Genomic DNA, 19,305 nt, shown 5'->3' with positions numbered 1-19,305 from the left:
TACTACAACCACTTTAACCTCGATTTATCTCACTTTTAGGGAATGTAATGGCGAATATATAACCAAAACCACTTCGTCTTGCATTTGTTGGAAATGTAATACAATTTAAACCATTCCGTCTTTGTATTTGTTGTGAACGTAATCGAACGGTAAATTTCTCCCCCCCTCGCGTGAATGCGCATTCTGCTGCACTTTCAACGAAAGCGATCGTATTCTATATAAAACGCTTATTAAAACTATAAAGCGAGCTAATTATAACAATTGGGAGATCCTAGTCTATATAACGCGTTTATTTGAACAATAAAGTGCGATCGTATTCTACAAAATGCGTTTGTTAACGTGGATGAAAAAGTCACGCGAGGGGGTGGGGCGGTGTGGGTGTTGCGTAGGAGTCGGATTTGGGCACAACACCGGCTCGGGAGCTTTCATACCCGTGGTCCACACGAGAAAATGACGCAGAAATGACGCGATGAGGAAGCGGAACAGTCGCCGGCGTCTTTTTTCCGGCCATACCACAGACGAACGGCGGGTTGTCAAATTTTGCGCATTTTCCATCCCGGGCAACCACGGGCAAAAAAAAAACGCAAAATTTTAGCCGTGATTCAGCCGCAAATGTCTGTGTGACAGGCCCCTAAGGTCCAACCTGAGATTCTGCACTGGAGAGAGGAAACAGAAGATATTCGGATACACAATCTAATACAAAATTGGCTGCAAAAAGGCAATGTATAAATCTGTTAATAATACAGCATAGGACCTATGTCATAGGTGTTGGAATATTTAATCTAGACGCCACATACAAAGATATTGGAGGGTCAAGTTGATTGGTTTTATCTGTAATTTACAAATTGTGTTTTTGTTTGTTTTGAAAAGAAAATAACTTGCTAAAATGTTATTTTTTAGAGATACAAAATATGTTGTTTAAAACAAATGTTACCTTTTGAAATTGTAAATACTTAATTTTAATCTTTCACTTTTTTTTTTTACAAAAAGTTTCATGGGTACAATGTATACAACATTTTACTGCACTGCAGTATCAATGTGAAAAAATATATATATGATATTAGTTTATGATTTTACAAAAAATATTGAATTGAAAAATATTATTCTTGATATTCTGAATATTTAATTTTATTTTTGAAAATATATATATATTTTTTTTAAGTATTACCGTCCCATTCAAGTCACATGTATTTGTATAGGCCGTAATCATATAATGTCTCAAAGGACTGCACAGGTAACAATAACACCATTAACCTGAATAAAACCTTTTTTCACTTATGTAGTAAAAAAGGGTAAATAATAATTGAAATGAGTATTTAGATCAGATGAATATTGTTCATGCTAATTTCAATATTCTTAATCTTGTTTTTGCAATACAAATTTTTGGGGGATTTAAACCTTTACGCTGAAAACAAAAAAAGTACTATAAATATAAATATATATATATATATATATATATATATATATATATATATATATATATATATATATATATATATATATATATATATATATATATATATATATATATATATATATATATATATATATATATATATATATATATATATATATATATGTATATATATATATGCACCCCCGCGACCCTACAGAGGATAAGCGGTGCAGCTGATGAGATGAGATGAGATATATATATATATATATATATATATATATATATATATATATATATATATATATATATATATATATATATATATATATATATATATATATATATATATATATATATATATATATATATATATATATATATATATATATATATATATATATATATATAGTATAAGGCTTACCTAAAGGGATCTAACATAATTTTCTTGCTGATGAAAGACCGAAAAGCCGTGTGAAAGGGGAGGCAAAAAAATAATAAGAAGAAATGTGCAGTTTGGTCACTTTAAATCTAGGTATTTTGAATTATCCCATGTGCCCTGTAGCGTATGTTTCCGGTTGCACCACACAATGCAGCAATATCTAATGGTCAAATTTTATACAGGGTCCCTTTAAAATGAGCAAAATCCTCTGCCAGAAAAATAAAACCATTTTACTTGAAAAGAAGATGGGTATATTACTTGGGTTAGTACGACTTTCCCTAAATTGTCCAGCTGAACATTTAGTACATGTTGCATTCCACACAATGGCACCTGGCCCGAGTTTGGACACCAATATACCGTATTTTCCGCACTATAAGGCGCACCTAAAAGTCTTGTTTTTTTTCAAAAGCTGACCATGCGCCTTATAACACAGTGCGCCTTATATATGGCTCAATATTAAATTTGCAAGGTCTCGCAACTACGAGAAACAGCCGCCGACTCCATTTTTCGCGCTGTGCATACTGGGAAATATTAAACGATTGGTAGTTGCCGGGGCTCGTGTTGTATTTGTTTACTAAGTGGCAAAATGGCTACCCCATTAAACTGCTTAATTCATATTCAACAAATACAGTATTTGTCTGAATCCAGGGTTATGACTGGTGAAGATGTAAAGCACAATTTACCTTAAACAAACGCAGAATTATTCAGAATGTCACGTTTGAGAGAGAGAGAGAGCGAGAGAGAGAGAGAGAGAGAGATTCTCTTTCATACGTGCATTTGTATAAGAAAATGGCTCCTGTTAAGAGACACGCGTACAACGCCGAGTTTAAACTCAAAGCGATCAGTCACGCAGCACAACACGGCAATAGAGCGGCAGCGAGAGAGTTAAACTTAAATGAATCGATGGTACGGAAGTGGAGAAAGGATGAAGATAAGCTCCGCCAAGTAAGGAAAACTCAACAAAGTTTCCGTGGCAATAAAGCAAGATGGCCAGAGTTAGAGGAGACACTTGAACAGTGGGTTGTTCAACAAAGAGCGGCAAGCAGAAGTGTCAGTACGATAACTATACGTATGAAGGCAACAGCGCTGGCACAAAAACACCGGACGTGTTGGATGGCCCATTCACTGAGATATGGTCAATTCGAACACAGCAGAAGAAGAATTCGAGGGATTCGTCGATGAGGAGCTTATAGAGTGATCTTTGTTTTTCTTTTGTGTGTTTACGTTTTACATTTTACAGTTATTATGTTATTGCTTTGCACTCGTTGTTTTTGCACATTACGAGTGTCACTTTATTGCGATTGCACTAACGTTTCATTTAAAATAACAGTATCAGACGTTTTTTTCTTTGCGTGTTGACTAAATGGACAAAAAATAAAATGATATGTCGATGTTGTTCAAAGATGTCAAAGATGTGTCACGAAAATGCTTTACCTCAGAGAAAATAATAAAACGGCTGTTTATTTATTTTGGGAGTGAATGGAGTTGTGGAAAGCTTGTTTGTTAATAAAGTTTGACCTTTTTGAATATTTTGTTGACATTCCCTTGAGCGTGGCAACATCTAGAGGTTGCATAAAGTAACTACATTCTCTACTGTAGTCAAGTCGTCACATTTATTTACCGTAAATAGCCCTTAATCCCAAAAATGTCTCGAAGGACTGCACAGGATTACAATTACAAAATTGCACAATTACCTGATCTTAAACCAGCATGCACTTATAGCGCCTTATAATGGGGTGCGTCTTATGTATGGCATAAGTTTTAAAATATATCATTCATTGAAGGTGCGCCTTATAACATGGTGCGCCATATAGTGCGGAAAATACGGTAATACACTACAATAATCCCTCGGTTGTCGTTGTTAATGAGGGGCAGAAGGGTAAATGGTCTGCATTTATATAGGGCTTTTCATGTCACTGAAGGCCTCCCAATGCCCTCTATACACTTCTTCACACTTAACCCATTCACAAACACACTCACACACCAGAGGCAACAGCAACCTGCTTATCAGGGGCATTAGGTTTTGCCCAAGGACCCTTCGACATTTAACTGTGTGATTTAAATTGTATTTTTTTTATTCACACATTTATTGTTATCCCATAAGAGTGGGTGGAAATTAAAAACTACTGTTTCACGAGCTGCAACATGGAAACACAAGTTCAAGCACAAAAAAAAACTGAAATATGTTAGCCTTTTCAGTATAATTTTAGGATGTACGTAAAAAACCTGAAAGCTTCATAGCATGATTTCTCCTTAATTAGATATCCTCCCCCTGAATTTACAGCTATAAAATAAAGTACTAAAATCATGAAGTCAGCTGATAGTCACATATTTTGTTGTGTGTAACCCGCAGCTAATGGTAGGCAGCGCCTGGAGAGGGGGCGTGACTTTTACAGGAAATTAATTGGGAAAATGTAAGCACAGAATTTACAGTAAAAATGCGCAGAATTTTGATTTTTTTTTTCTCAACACTCCATCCTCCGCAAAACATGAAACTCTGCAAGGATACATTTTCATTTATTTATTCATTTATTTGTTAATTAATTAATTTATTTATTTAATAGTTTTTTGTTTTTTTACAAAGGACTTCTGTGCTGTCAATATACAATTTTAAAAACAGTCTTGGTGCTTTATTGGACAACTATAGATTAATGACCCGATCCATTTGAATTTACATTGTACGTTGCCGCTATCCTGTGGCCTTTAAGGAAAACTGCATTTACCTTCTGGTTCTTTCCTACAGAAATCAAACAATTTTTAAAAATGCGCCAGGGAGCTCCAAACACCCGCACGTGTCTTCTGAGCAGGTTTAGCGGGTGGAAAAATCCACCTTTGTTGGCAATTGAAAACGTCTTTCTTTGTTTACTCAATCAGAATGCAAAACACCATGCATGATGAAAGCAATGAACCAGTGATAATCGAAACACAAAATAGTGAGGTGTCTCTGTATTTATTCCAAAAGAAGATTTACTTTTCCAGTTAAAAGGTTCATCACATCCTTCAATATAGAGACTGACATCTATAAATGTACCAGTTCAGGGTGTCCCATGCCCACTACCCGAAGATAGCTGGGATTGGCTCCAGCACCCTCGTGAGCCTACTGAGGATAAGCGGTTCAGATAATGAATGGACACCTATGAATATGTAACAGTGCCATGTACATTTGTATTATATTCGCAATCACACTCAAATAGAAGTGGCATACTGTTTCATTTCATTTATTAGCTTTATGGCATCTCGTCTGCCCAGGGTGACCAGCATATCAAGATACTTTGGGATGAACAGCAGGGTACATCTTGCAAAAGTCACGAGTTAATTGCAAGGCAAGTACAAACCGGCAACACGTTCACAATGGTGAGAAAGTGTCGTCCAATTAACCTGACATCTACAGACTTTGGCAGGAAAACGAAATGCCCAAGCCAAGCACATACACAAATTAGGAAATGAACTCCAATCCAGAACTGATTTTCCGTAAATCAAACGCACTTCAGCAGCCAAACATAATTACAATGTCACTTTCATTTATGTGCAATAGAGTAGACGGAGTGAAATGCAAAAAGAGCATTTGCAAGCAATTCTTGATTGGATCATGTATTCTTTTATACAAGCTTATGATATAATGATGAGATTTTTACGCTTGAAAACTGTGTTGTTAATATTTACCTAAAAAATATATTTAAAATGGGAGTTAAATGCAGTGACGTGGAATGAGGTCATTTTCTGCTGAGGCACAGTCAGATTTGAAAATAAATCAACTTCAATCCTATTCGTCACGTGATTTTTGAGGGAAATAAACAATATATGAACTAAATCATGGGCGGGGGGGTTATTGTCTTACCTTAACGTAAAAGTCAGATCCATGCGCTGCTCCTTTTCAATAAGTGGATAGATAGGTCATCCTCCAATAAGGAAAAAAAGGTCTGTACAGCAGGAAAATAATTACTCGGTGGCTTGTCTTTCTGTCAGTTTGCTAATACAGTACTATCACTAATTTTATTTTTTAAGGATAATTTGTGTGCCAAATCTGAATTGCTGGACTCACTAACGCCCTTTGCCATGAGGTAAGAGAATTTCATGCCTCACTGCATCTTCAGATGCTCAGCACAGTAATTGCTTACACACTAATTGTATTTACATCATTCATAATGTGATTTTGTTAAATATAATAGAAAAAATGTGATGATAAATGAGAATAAAGCTTTTCTACTGCATAAATATACCCATTCAATGTAGTTTTATTGTATGAATCCATAAAGCAGTGCCTCACCTGCATTCCCTAACTACGCCTCACTGGTTAAATGGAAATTTAGTGCACACTTCAACTGCGTTTAAGGATGACACACAATGAATTCAGAAAAATCATTAGATGAATTGTTATGCTTGATTCGAACATTTAGAATTCAAGCCTGATTAATGACTTTAGCAGTGATTGTTAAACAGGGGTGTCCCAACATTCTCAAGCTCAGAGCTATTTTTTGTTACTAATTAGCGCAATGAGCACCGAGTTTGATATACACTTCTAAAATAACAACTTATCATGTTATTACAATGTTATTACAGGGTCACTTATTGAAAGTAGGGTTAATTAGACTCAGCTAACAACAATAAAAACATTTTTTACTGGAAAATCACACTGACTCACCACTGGTGAGCTATTTTCAAAGCATTTTCAGGCAGGCACCTTAGCTGTCATTAGGGGGCACCCTGGCGCGCAAAGGCACCTCGTTGGAGACCCCTCTTCTATAATATGCAGCAACTATGAACCCAAGAGGAATGAAACGAACAAAACGTGATAACGTTCCTCAAGTTTAACATGTGTTTGCATAATATTTTGCAAGTAAAATCAGTAGCTACTGTTTTTAGGTTTTGAAAAAGTTCTACACTCTTGTCAAAATGTGTAAATTTGATGCTGTCCTTTAAATATAGATTTTGCTAGATACACAATATAAAGCTCATTATTTTGAGTGAAATCCTTGACAAAGTAATCTTTTGTTCCTCTATGCATGGTCAGAGCCAGAACAAGCACATGTAACATTTCACACAATGCTTTATTAATGGGTCGGGGAAGTCAAGGCAGGAGGAAAAAGACAGCAATCTGGTGCTCGCTGGACAGGAGAAGTGGGAAACCCTCATGAACAAAGCGTGGTCGGTGATCGGAACATGTCAGGCAGCCAGGATGGGAGACGGAGCGTGGTCGGAGAACGAAAATGGTCGGGAAGCCGAGACGAGTGGGAAGTCAGGGATCGATACAGGAAACAGAATACTGGTAGCCGGGACAGGAGAACGGAGCTTGGATCGAGGACAGATACAGGAAACAGAATCACGATATGGGTAGCTGGGACAGGAGAACGGAGATTGGATCGGGAATCAAAACAGGTAACAGGTCGGGATCAAAACGGGAGCCTGAGTCAAAAGAGCTTGCTTTGCATGCGCTGGGGTTTTACAGACGGACTGACAAGGAGTGAATGAGAAAGACATTTTTAAATAGGATGGGAAACGACCAGCAGCAGGGACTAAACTAGTGAGCGCAGGTGAGAGCAATGGGCAAATAATTTTTTTAGGGTAAGTGGTGCAGACAAAGGATGGAATTCAGCTTTTTAGTGTGACTAGCATGGAAGCTTAAAACTATAAAATGGCAAGAACTTACAATTTGAAATCCATTTTTTTTTTCATTCTTATTTAGAATACAAAGGGGGAATACACACAAACGCAACAAAAATATTCCAATTCATAAATAATATGTAAGTAATATGAACTGATTTAAATTGGCTCCGAAACTATTGGCAAAAATGTGCTACCATATTTGGACACATGTGTAGATACATTTTTAAATGATACTGTAATGTTTTGGACATTAAGTATTGAATTCAGAGTCATTTTACATGAAGGAGAAATTACATGTGTTTCACATACCATTCAATTACATATAAGTTACATCGTGCTCTCTAAAGGCAATCATTATGCTGATGTGACACCCAGTGAAAAATTAGTACTCCTGATTTATTTTACAGAAACCTTTTGAACATAATTCATTTCTACGTTATGTCACAGGCGCTGGTAAACAAATGATGGTACTATCTTCACTGAAAACGTGCAAACCTTGCTCAACATTCGTCACATGTTTTTCAATATCTTTTGTGCATTTCCTTCTATATCATTGCCCAAAGATAATCAATCAAACAAAAATGTATAGACACGATAACGACATGTCACTGTGATGATTACCGCAGCGACACGAGTCCATTAAATTTGATTCTTCAGTGGTCGAACATCCGAACCATCCTATAATAGGCCACACAATATTACCAAAACCAATTGTTTGATAACTATGCAAGATAATTTGACGTTACACGATTGAGTTTTTTCCATTCTGTTTTGATTGAATAATAGCTGTCTCGGTGAGAGAGAATAACAGTGAATCTTAAAACCTCAAAACAAAAAGTGTTTACTCGGAAAAGTGTGGCAAGAGGTGATTAGAGTATTAGCTGTGGAAAATACATAATGAAGCAAGAGCTTTTGAAGTCGTTTGTGAAGGATGGGCGGGCACATTGTAGGAGTGAATGTCTCTGTTATTCTGAAGAGTCTTGTTTTTAAATGACTATTATGATACCATAATTAACTGAAATAACAAAATCCAACAGCAACAAAAACACAAATATTGCAGAGGAGAAAAAAATATTACATGGCTAGCGATGCCATACTCTAATCACCTCATTAGTTGAAGCACCTGCATTAGCTTCCTGAGCTTTTAAATGTTCCCAAAGACTGCTGACTCTACTGTTGTTCAGAAGACAGACATTGAAGACCTCCATGAGGACATAAAAGTCGTTGAGACTATTTATAAGGAGGTGAGTGTTGTTGAGAAAATGCACAATCAGAAAAAAAGAAAAACAGCAATGGCAGGACAACTTAGAAAAAATAATTCAAACGTTCGCATAAACCTCTCAAGGCTTGGTACTGAGGCTGGAGTGTACTCATCCAAAGTCACCATGCATAGACGTGCTAATGGAATTCGTCAAGCAAATAGCAAAGACAAAAACTGCACTCAGGAAAGCGGACAGAATGAAGAACCTTTACGTTTCATTTCATTAGGGAATGAAGGAGCAAGAGTCTGGAAGAAGAGTGGAACGGTGCACAAATTGACAATTTTCCCAGTCGGGGGCGGTTAAGGTGCCATATCATCAGAGCTTGCAGATGTTTTGTCCACCATGTTTTCCAAGGTCATTAAGTCAACGATACATTTTCTGGTCTCTTTTTGTTTTTCTGATTATTATTATTGTGTGTACTCAAAGATTTTTATTTCATGTAATTGACTATAAGGGATTTTTTACAATCAAATACAAATTTAATTTAAATACAAAAGATATTCACTGGCTGAGCTGTGGGGAGAGGTCATTGTAGCCTAGACAAGGATGATGTTTACAGAAAAACAAGAACGGGGACAAGGGGTGACGCGGGAAAAGGCTGATAAGCTTTGTTGGTTTGAGTCCTTTAGACAGGGCGGCGCCTTTCAGCGAGGAGATGGTGAAGCTGGTTCCTGGCCCGCCCATGGGGGGTGGCCGACGGCCCAACGTGTGAAAAGACGGAAGACGGAAAAACAGACGAGAGAGCAGAGATGGGAGAGCAGATCGGAGATAGTGAGAGGGAGGCTCGACGAAGACTAATTAGACTAATTCGACAATAATTTGGCTAAATTCGATGGAATTTACTTAGTTAAATACTTTAAGAAAATAAATCTGCCTTGTGTGGAAATGCCTGTCTCTTGTCAATATTTTCCCTAAATTAAGAAAAGAGCATGCATTGTTAGGAGAATGGAGTTTGTGTTTGGTTAATGGAGTCAGATAACTAATTCGAACAATTTGGTAAACGCTACATTTGTTATATAGTTTTTTCCCTAACAGTACTAATAGATCTTATCAGCTGTTCCCTCCAGCAAAAAGTATTTTAAATAACCAAGAATAATAACATATACAGTTTGACAGCAACAATACCAGACTAAAAACCTATCGATACTTTTTAGGGATGATTTTGAGATACCTGACGCACACTTGACCAGAGAAAGTAGACTAGCTCGGTGAAGCTTGTTAAAGGCCACCTTGCGCTGGGCCACTTTCCTTCCTTCCTCACTACAGTATTCATGCAGTAAATTGCAGCAAAAGACATCAAGCTCATTACTGGCTTCTGAATCAGAAAGCTTTACAAAAATAATACTGTAGGCCTGAATGAACAAAACTGTCTATTTATAATTGAATTGGAAAGATAGCTTCCTAAAATGCAGGATTTCAACCGGAAATATACTTTCTAGGGTCTGGTAATGGGAGAAGCGACTTCAATAGGGAATCCCAGACCTATCCCCAGTGACTTCATCCAATATATCAGGTGACCCTAGAGACATTTGTCCATAGCATGTCCTTGGCTGTCCTCGAACTTCTGCCTCTGAGACATGCCCGGAACAAGTCCGAAGAGAGGCATCCAAGATGCATCCTTACCATAGCCGCAGCCACATCAGCAGGCCCCTCTCAATGTGGAGAAACACTGAGTCCCTCCAAAACGTCCCTGTAGCCAAGACATCTAGTGGAGAAAACTTATTTGAGTTGAATGTATCCAGGATTTTGTTGTTTTGGTGATGAGCCACAGTTCGTGACAATAAATGAGTTTGGAACGTAGATTGACTAATCGAGAGCTTCGCCATTGGCTCAGGTCTTTAATCACCATGATAGACTGGTACAGGGTCCTTAATACGGTAGATGCTCCACAGGTCCGCCTGTCGATCTCCTGCTCCATTCTGCCCTCAATCATGTACAAGACCCCAAGATACTTAAACTCCACATAAACGGTCAAATGCCTTCACCATGTCAATGATCACATCCCTCCGACAACACCAAATATTTGTGATCAATTTATATTAAATACTGATGAGAGATACATGAAACAAGTGTGTTGGCTTAAAGGATAAGACCAGATAAAGCCATTCATTATTAAAAATAAACAAAATGCATGTACAAGCTCAGGTTGTATAATGGTTTCCATCACCAGGATACTCCAATTTGAGCACATCACCAAAAAGAGTATTTGGACTCTATTGGTTATGCAATCGGTCCATGACAGTTTATATAACGACCTCCTCTGCAGGTGTTCTGCCAAAAAGGTATTACAAAGTTGCCTGTTTTTCTCCACGATAGACTTTGTGGACTGGTTTACTGTTCCACGACCAGTACCTAGAGATATTGACATTGCAGTCCGCTTCCACTAATGGTTAAAAATGTACGGGCTATACAGTAGTTTCTTGTTTCAAAAAATAGTAACATCATGTGATAGGTGATCAATGGTGAGGTAAAACACATAATTCCTAATACAATGGCCGCCAATGTACCGCTTCTGACAAAGAGTGTAACTAACAAGGTGAAATAAAGTGATTTACAGGATATGAGGCACTGTTAAGGAGAACGTTCTGGCCACACACGGCGTTGCGTGAGGTCTGCATTTTTCTGTTAACTTCCACAAAAAAGAAGAGACTGCTGCACACTCAGTGTTTACGCTATTTGAAACCCATTTATATACCACAGTAGAGGTGGCACTTCCAAAAAAGGCAAGACAGCTTACAACATGCATTACGTTCGAAGATACCCTTCCTGGTCAATACAATCATGTAATGTATACTGTGTCTACAGGTTGTGATTATTAAAGGCCTGGTTTCAAATAGGCTCATTTAACCACAAAAACATCTCCCTTGCGCTGGGTAAAATAATGGGCTAAACAGGTTTTAGATGAATTTATCATGTACTGTAAAATTCGGACTGTCAGGCGCACATTATTATAAGCCGCACCCTGTACATTTTTAAAGGAAAAAACATTTGGTACATATGTAACCGCAGTGTACCTGTCCCACCAAAGATCCACATTCACGCTGGACAGGATGATGAGGTTTTTATTACAGTTTCTGAAAATGAAATGAGTCACAACACGTGATTAGCTTCTCTGCTGGCTTTGATCTCTTTGATCTCGTTGGCAGCTCGCTCTGTAGACTGCCCAAAGCATATCAAAGAGCTTTCTTTTCAATTTACATAAAAGACATTTTAGGATATCACAATACATTTTTACATCCATTTTAACAAGATACTTTAACAAGAGATCGTATTGTGGTTTTTAAAAGTTTACAATGAATTCAACATATTTTTCTTTAGTCTGAATTTTAACCAACATCATCCTTTTTATATCTATGAGAAAATAGAAATAAGAACGGGGCAGCACGGCAGCGCAGTGGTTAGCGCGTGTGCGGCACAGTTCTGAGGTCGTGGGAACCTCCTGAGTGGGTTCGAATCCAGCTCCCGGCCTTACTGTGCGGAGTTTGTATGTTCTCCCCGTGCTTGCGTGGGTTTCCTCCGGGCACTCCGGTTTCCTCCCACATTCAAAAAACATGCATTTCAGGTGAATTGGCCGGTCCAAATTGTCCCTAGGTGTGACTGAGCGAGTGAGTTGTCTGTCCCCGTGTGCCCTGCGATTGGCTGGCAACCAGTCCCCGTGTCCCCTTCCCACTGCCCGATGATTGCTGGGATGGGCTCCAGCATCCCCGCGACCCTACTGACGATAAGCGGTGCAGCTGATGAGATGAGAGATGAGAAATAAGAACAATAATGAGTATAAAATCGGGTACAATTTACCTGCAAATGAAATGAGTCACAACACGTGATTAGCTTATCTGCTGGCTTTAATCCCTTTAAACCCTGGAAGGGGAATTAACATTTTAGCACAACAGAAACAAATAAATCAAAACAGCTTGACAACATCAATCATATTACTGTGAATTTTTGAGAGATTTGTCAGCTGTGGTTATAATGTTTAAAATTAACTTTTTTTGTGGAGCACCAAAAGATGTATCTTACCGTTGGCAGCTCGCTCTGTAGACTGCCAACAAAACCCCGCCTTCCGGTCACATGTCAAAAGCAAAAACAAACCCTACCCCATACCAGCAGGTGGCACTGTTGGACTCATCATTTCAGGACACTTACCAAAAACTATACACATATTTCAGCAGGAATTTCAATAAAACAAAAGTTGTTATTATTACACCCGTTACACATATATAAGCTGCCCCTGACTACTGGACTGTCTCAGAAAATTAGAATATTGTGATAAACTTCTTTATTTTCTGTAATGCAATTAAAAAAACAAAAATGTCATACATTCTGGATTCATTACACATCAACTGAACTATTTCAAGCCTTTTATTATTTGAATATTGCTGATTTTGGCTTAAAGCTGAAAAAAACTCAAAAATCCTATCTCAAAATATTAGAATACTTCCTCAGACCAAGTAAAAAAAATAATTTTATAACAGCAAAACTAAATCAAACATTTGAAAATGTCCATTGATGCACTCAGTACTTGGTTGGGAATCCTTTTGCACGGATTACTGCATCAATCCGGCGTGGCATGGAGGCAATCAGCCTGTGGCATTGCTGAGGTGTTATTGATGCCCAGGATGCTTCGATAGCGGCCTTCAGCTCATTTGCATTTGTAGGTCTGGTGTCTTTCATCTTCTTCTTAACTATACCCCACAAATTCTCGATGAGGTTCAGGTCAGGGGAATTAGCAGGCCAATCAAGGACAGTGATGCCATGGTCAGTGCACCAGTTACTGGTGGTTTTGGCACTGTGGGCAGGTGCCAGATCATGCTGGAAAATGAAATCCTCATCTCCATAGAGCTTTTCAGCAGATGGAAGCATGTAGTGCTCTAAAATCTCTTGGTACACAGTTGCATTTACTCTGGACTTGATGAAACACAGTGGACCAACACCAGCAGCTGACATGGCTCCCCAAACCATTGCTGACTGTGGGAACTTCACACTGGATTTCAAGCAACTTGGATTTTGCTCTTCTCCAGCCTTTCTCCAGACTCTGGTGCCTTGACTTCCAAATGAAATGCAAAACTTGCTTTCGTCTGAAAAAAGGACTTTGGACCACTCTGCAACTGTCCAGTGCTTCTTCTCCATAGCCCAAGTCAGACGCTTCTTCCGTTGTCTTGAGTTCAGAAGTGGCTTGACCATGGGAATACGGCTATTGTAGCCCATTTCCCGGACACGTCTGTGAACTGTGGCTTTTGATACCTGGACTCCAGCTTCAGCCCACTGTCTTTGAAGCTCCCTCAAATTCTGGAAGCGGCTCTTCTTCACAATTTTGTTAAGGCTGCGGTCATCTCTCTTGGTTGTGCAGCGTTTCCGGCCACATTTTTCCCTTCCAACAGACTTTTTGTGGATATGCTTTGAAACTGCACTCTGTGAACAGCCTGCTCTTTGAGAAATTTCTTTTTGTGTCTTACCCTCCTGATGGAGGGTATCAATGATGGTCCTCTGGACAGCAGTCAGATCAGCAGTGATTTAGTTTACTGAACCAAGCTGAGTGTTTTTAAGGCTCAGGAAACCCTCGCAAGGTGTTTCGAGTTAATTAGATGATTCAGGTGATTAGTTGAATAGCCTACTTGTATACTTCTTCATGATATTCTAATATTTTGAGATAGGATTTTTGAGTTTTCTTAAGCTGTAAGCCAAATTCAGCAATATTCAAATAATAAAAGGCTTGAAATAGTTCAGTTGATGTGTAATGAATCCAGAATGTATGACATTTTTGTTTTTTTAATTGCATTACAGAAAATAAAGAAGTTTATCACAATATTCTAATTTTCTGAGACAGTCCAGTATAAGCCGCATGTGTCCTCATTGAAACATAAGATAGTTTACAGAGAAAGACAATACCCAGAAAGAGTTTTAATAATATACGGTACCTTAACCCCTGAAATGAGACACCCAAAAACTATAAAGCTGAGGTACCTCACCAATATGGATGGGCTCCATATTGCCTAGATGGTAGGGCGCCCCTCCGAGACTGGGAGGTCGCTGGTTCAAGCCTCGGCCGAGTCATACCTAAGACTTACAACATTGGTACCCATTGCCTCCCTGCTTGGCGCTCGGCATTAAGGGTTGGAATTGGGGGGTTGGGTCACCTAATGACTCCCAACACAGCAGTTGGGTCTAAAATCCCGGCGCCGATCGAAGGCGACTAGTCACGTCGATAGCTTCGCGTGACAAAATGATTTCCGGTAGATATCATGTTGATGGTTGATACTGGCTGAATAATAGTAAATATAAATATAAATACGTCCCCTGGCCGTCTTCAACTTAATTAAATGTCCCCAAAAAAGGCTTTGTTACATCTAAGACAATCTATTTAATCCAACCCTATAAATATTTTCTCCAAAAGACACCATAATGTCGACAGACGTATAGGAATCTGCCTTAAACATTTCTGCCTCTTGTAATCCGTTCGTTTCACCACATTATTTCGATTGACACATTCTACATGATGAGGCTCTGTTCAAGCTAGTTTTATTCGTGCACAAAGCGTGAAGTTTTTTTAAACTTGCAGCTTTCTCGACACATATTTTCCACCTGTCTCACTCTTACCTTTACTGCTGGTGGCTGTTTGAAAGAAATCCATGCATTTTCTGCATCATTGCATAAGCCGCAGAGTTGAAAGCTTGGGAAAACTGTCGCGGCTTATAGTCCTAATTTTACAGTATTCAAAAGAACTGATCATGTCAAGCATTTGTCATGCCATTGTGATATAAAACTTTGTGGAAATCCCAATGACCCATTACTGGTGAGCTATTTTCAGAAGCGGTCCATGGGTTACTAAAGTGTACTTAGCGGACTTTCTGGTGCTAGTCTAAACTGTAATTCTCAACGTGTAATAAAAATCATGTTTCTGTTTTGCGTGTTTTTGCTCTGGTGATTGTGTCGTGTATTGTTTTATGTTATGTTTTCCTTTTCGTTCCATAATTATTTTTTTTACTGTAATTTTCAACAAAGTTATTTGACCTATTTAAATATTATAAAAGGCAGTTGAATGTGAAAAACTCATTTAAACAATTAACATTTTTAGTATATACTGACGGCTTCTAAAACTTGGCTTGCGGGCTGCAAATAAGTAGTAGTTTGGACACCCTCTCATAATTATTGTTAAAGAATTTTAGTTTTAGTACATGCCAAATTTACGAAAATATTATTTGAGGTATTATTTTATTTTAAGTTGCATTAAAAGAGGCTGGTTGATTGTGCTGACTACAAAGAGAGCTGACTCAACAGATCGCAAAATGAACAACGGAACTATTTTCTGTTTGTAATATACAAATGCAATTTTTACCCAATCCAAGATTTTTTTCACAAACATAGTGAGCTCAAACAAGAAGCTATGGCACCCCAACACTGGAACTTGACTATGGCATACTACATTTATACTGGAAATCAGTGGCGTCCAAGCGATTTTAAAGCACTGAAAATCGCAGGTAGGGCCGACTGGCACGCCCCCCTCCACGCGTTCCCCTTCACTCGTCTCACAAACGGGCAGCCGGAGCGACAGAGCTGTAAAACACTAAGGTCACGGTGAATTGTTGAGCTTTTAACTTTAACGGCCACGTCTGCAGCACGTCAGAGAAATAAGGAAAGTAAGAAATGATAGAAGGAAAGGTAAACATTGAAAGAAAGGAACAAGTAAAGAACAAGCAGTCAAAGCGTCACAGCTCCCCACAGTGGAGTCGTGTAGCACAGCCAAAACTAGTTAATTGAATGATAAAAAAAACCTTAATTTGGATATCAAACCCCTGTTATCGTAATACCATAGAAACATGAGTCTGCCCCGAAGATGGATCCTAAATTAATCCTCTGAATGCAACATTAAAAAAGGTGTGTGTCCGGCTGCTCAGATGTCATATCATTAGAAAAACAGCAAACAGGCCAGCAGCAGACAGCCCAGAAGGTGACGAAGATTGTCGGATCCTGCTCTATAGGCAGTCAAGGCGGGCAGACGTGAAATAGAGAGGGGGATTATATCGATCCCAAATAAAGATTCCAAATCAACTATTGCGTCTATGTAAGCCGAGTTAATCACAGCTTTTCCAATCATTATATTGACGTGTTTTTATTGAATTTGCAGTCTTTTTCCCTGCTATGCTGGACTCAATAGTAAACAACGTTAATAGACATGCTCTGCTTCAAAATTTTTAGGACAGTGAAGCATATTTCTTGTAATTTCTGTCAAAAAAAATGGATGACATTACTGATTCAAAAAGCAGAAGAAATGAAATGATGAAATAAAAAAGATTTAATACGCATTACAAACATCTCCTGTCAGGATCTAGTTCTATTTTTGCAACTCAACTGCTTCCTTCGTGACATAACGGCACAGGCCAGGTTAGACTCCATGTTGGTAATCACAGACAATTACGGGATGCCAAATCAGTGTCTGGTGGTGTGTTTTCTCAAAGCATGGCAGCAGAAAGAAGAAATAAATACATAGAGTCATCAACACAGCCCATAAAATGATTGTTTGCTTTCTGCCGAGTCTGTAGGACATTGCCGGTTTGCGATAGCACAGCAGAGCAAAAATCGAGTCAATACAATATGCAATATGGGTTTCTTCTCATCACCACCCTACATAAAACATATCCATGTATTGAAAAAATGGTATTCATATCTTATTTATTGACTTATTTTGGAATTGTGTTGTTGCTCTATGTTGTTGCACCATTTTTCAATGCATTGTTGTTTTGAGACACTTGCAACTAAGGCCAGTCTTCAAAAAAATATGCCTTGAAAATATGCTTGCCTAAATATCCTGACATTCTTTTTATCGTAATATCTTGTTTTAAGACTGTATCGAATATTTATTGTGGAGTGCCATGTCCAATCTCAATATAAACAATGTTCACTTTATTGTTATAATGACCAATTTTAAAAGCATTCTGTTTCTGGTTCTTTCTGACTGTAGAATAGGATCTCATACACGTACAGACAAAAATCAGGTTTTTTAAAATATCTTTATTCACTGAAAAAAATATTTTTTTTTTCCTGAAAAAAACTAACAATGTTGTCCAGAGTCTTTAATCATCAGAGTGATCTAAATCTAAGAAGGCTCCACGACACGTCCCGCGACGAAGTGTGAAAACACAAACTAGCTCAAACCGATCAAAACCAGAAATTAAAGCGATGCAGGCTATATATACTCAGAGGTGGATTGAACAAGGATAAGAGTGCCATGGCGACGACAGCATGCATTACTGGATTTGACAAAAGCCAGGCATGATGGCAGTGTGCAAGCATGAGTGATAAAAATCCAACAAAGACAGCAGTGAAAGCTGTGAGAAATCTTTGTGTAATTAAATATTTCTGAAATGACATACAGTATAGCACACACTTGCGGAACATAAAAATTTGGTGACGGACTTGTCATTACTTAAATGTGTTGAGACTAATGTCTTACAAAGGAACATGTTGCTGGTGTCGGAGGAATTGCTTTAAATTATATTTATTTGGCTTTAGTATTGGGTTCGCTGGTGACCCAATCTCGTATTTGGTGGGTCTGAAAATTTCACAGAATTCGTCCAAAATAGCCTGTCTTGTCCATAGTATTATCAGGAAGGAGTGATTAGTGCAGTTCATTGATATTAAAAATTATTGATAAATCTGAAGGAAAAATATAGAAACAGAAAACAATACAGTTTAATTCTAACAAACTAAGATTTATTTTCAAAGGCAATAAAATCTAATCAATAACACAAAGGACCTTCTTGACAAGAGAATTTGCGGTGTTAAAGAGGGGAGGGGGGGAAATACCAACCAATGAGCCTGATTTTACAATAATTAACTCATTTCAATGATCAGAAATTACTTCATAGCGTGTCAGAATTAAATGTATGTCCAAAAGACCAAAACGATTTGTTGCCCTTTGGGCTCACTGTCCAGGAAGAAAAGAGAAAGAGCATGCGTTCGCGCCTCACCTTTTTAAATGCTGGCGATGTTTTGATGAAAGTTTTGTTTTTATTATTGCTTTACAGAAATAAAAGCACTTGATCACAATATTCCAATTTCCAGAGACAGTCCTCTATGTGCAAATAGAGCTGGAGAATACATATCCCTGATCTCAATTGAATCCCATCATGTTAAACCCAAAAGTGTGTCTTTAATTTGTGTCGTCAACAGAGTGAATAAAATAACTGACCTCTCTGTTCCACTACCTTTGGAGGTGGAGGAGTTTTTGTTTTCCGGGCAATTCTTAATGAATTGTTTACAACGTTTATAAGTTTGTAATAAATAAATGTCACCCTTCACCAATTTTATATTCCAATTTCATGCTCTCTGCGTTACACTAATTAGGGTTGAAGTCTACGTCAACAACCATATAAGAGAAGTATAACGCATCTTACTTTCCTTCACGTGTTCTTGTATATCCGGGTCATAAGGCGAGAGTTCGAACAAAACAAGAGCTGGAGGGATGAGCAGTTTCTCTGAAGTTTTTATTTACAGAATATTCTGAGCACAAGTAAAGTACAGGGCCGGACTGTATGATTCAAAAGTGTGCAGTAAAAATGGCTAACAAGTCATTTCATACAGGGAGGGTGTTCCCTAAGGCTGAGTAA

The sequence above is a fragment of the Urocampus carinirostris genome, chromosome 12 (assembly GCF_059441175.1).
Source record: "Urocampus carinirostris isolate Australia breed hairy pipefish chromosome 12, RoL_Ucar_1.0, whole genome shotgun sequence".
NCBI lineage: Eukaryota > Metazoa > Chordata > Actinopteri > Syngnathiformes > Syngnathidae > Urocampus > Urocampus carinirostris.
This window is presented reverse-complemented; position numbering follows the sequence as displayed.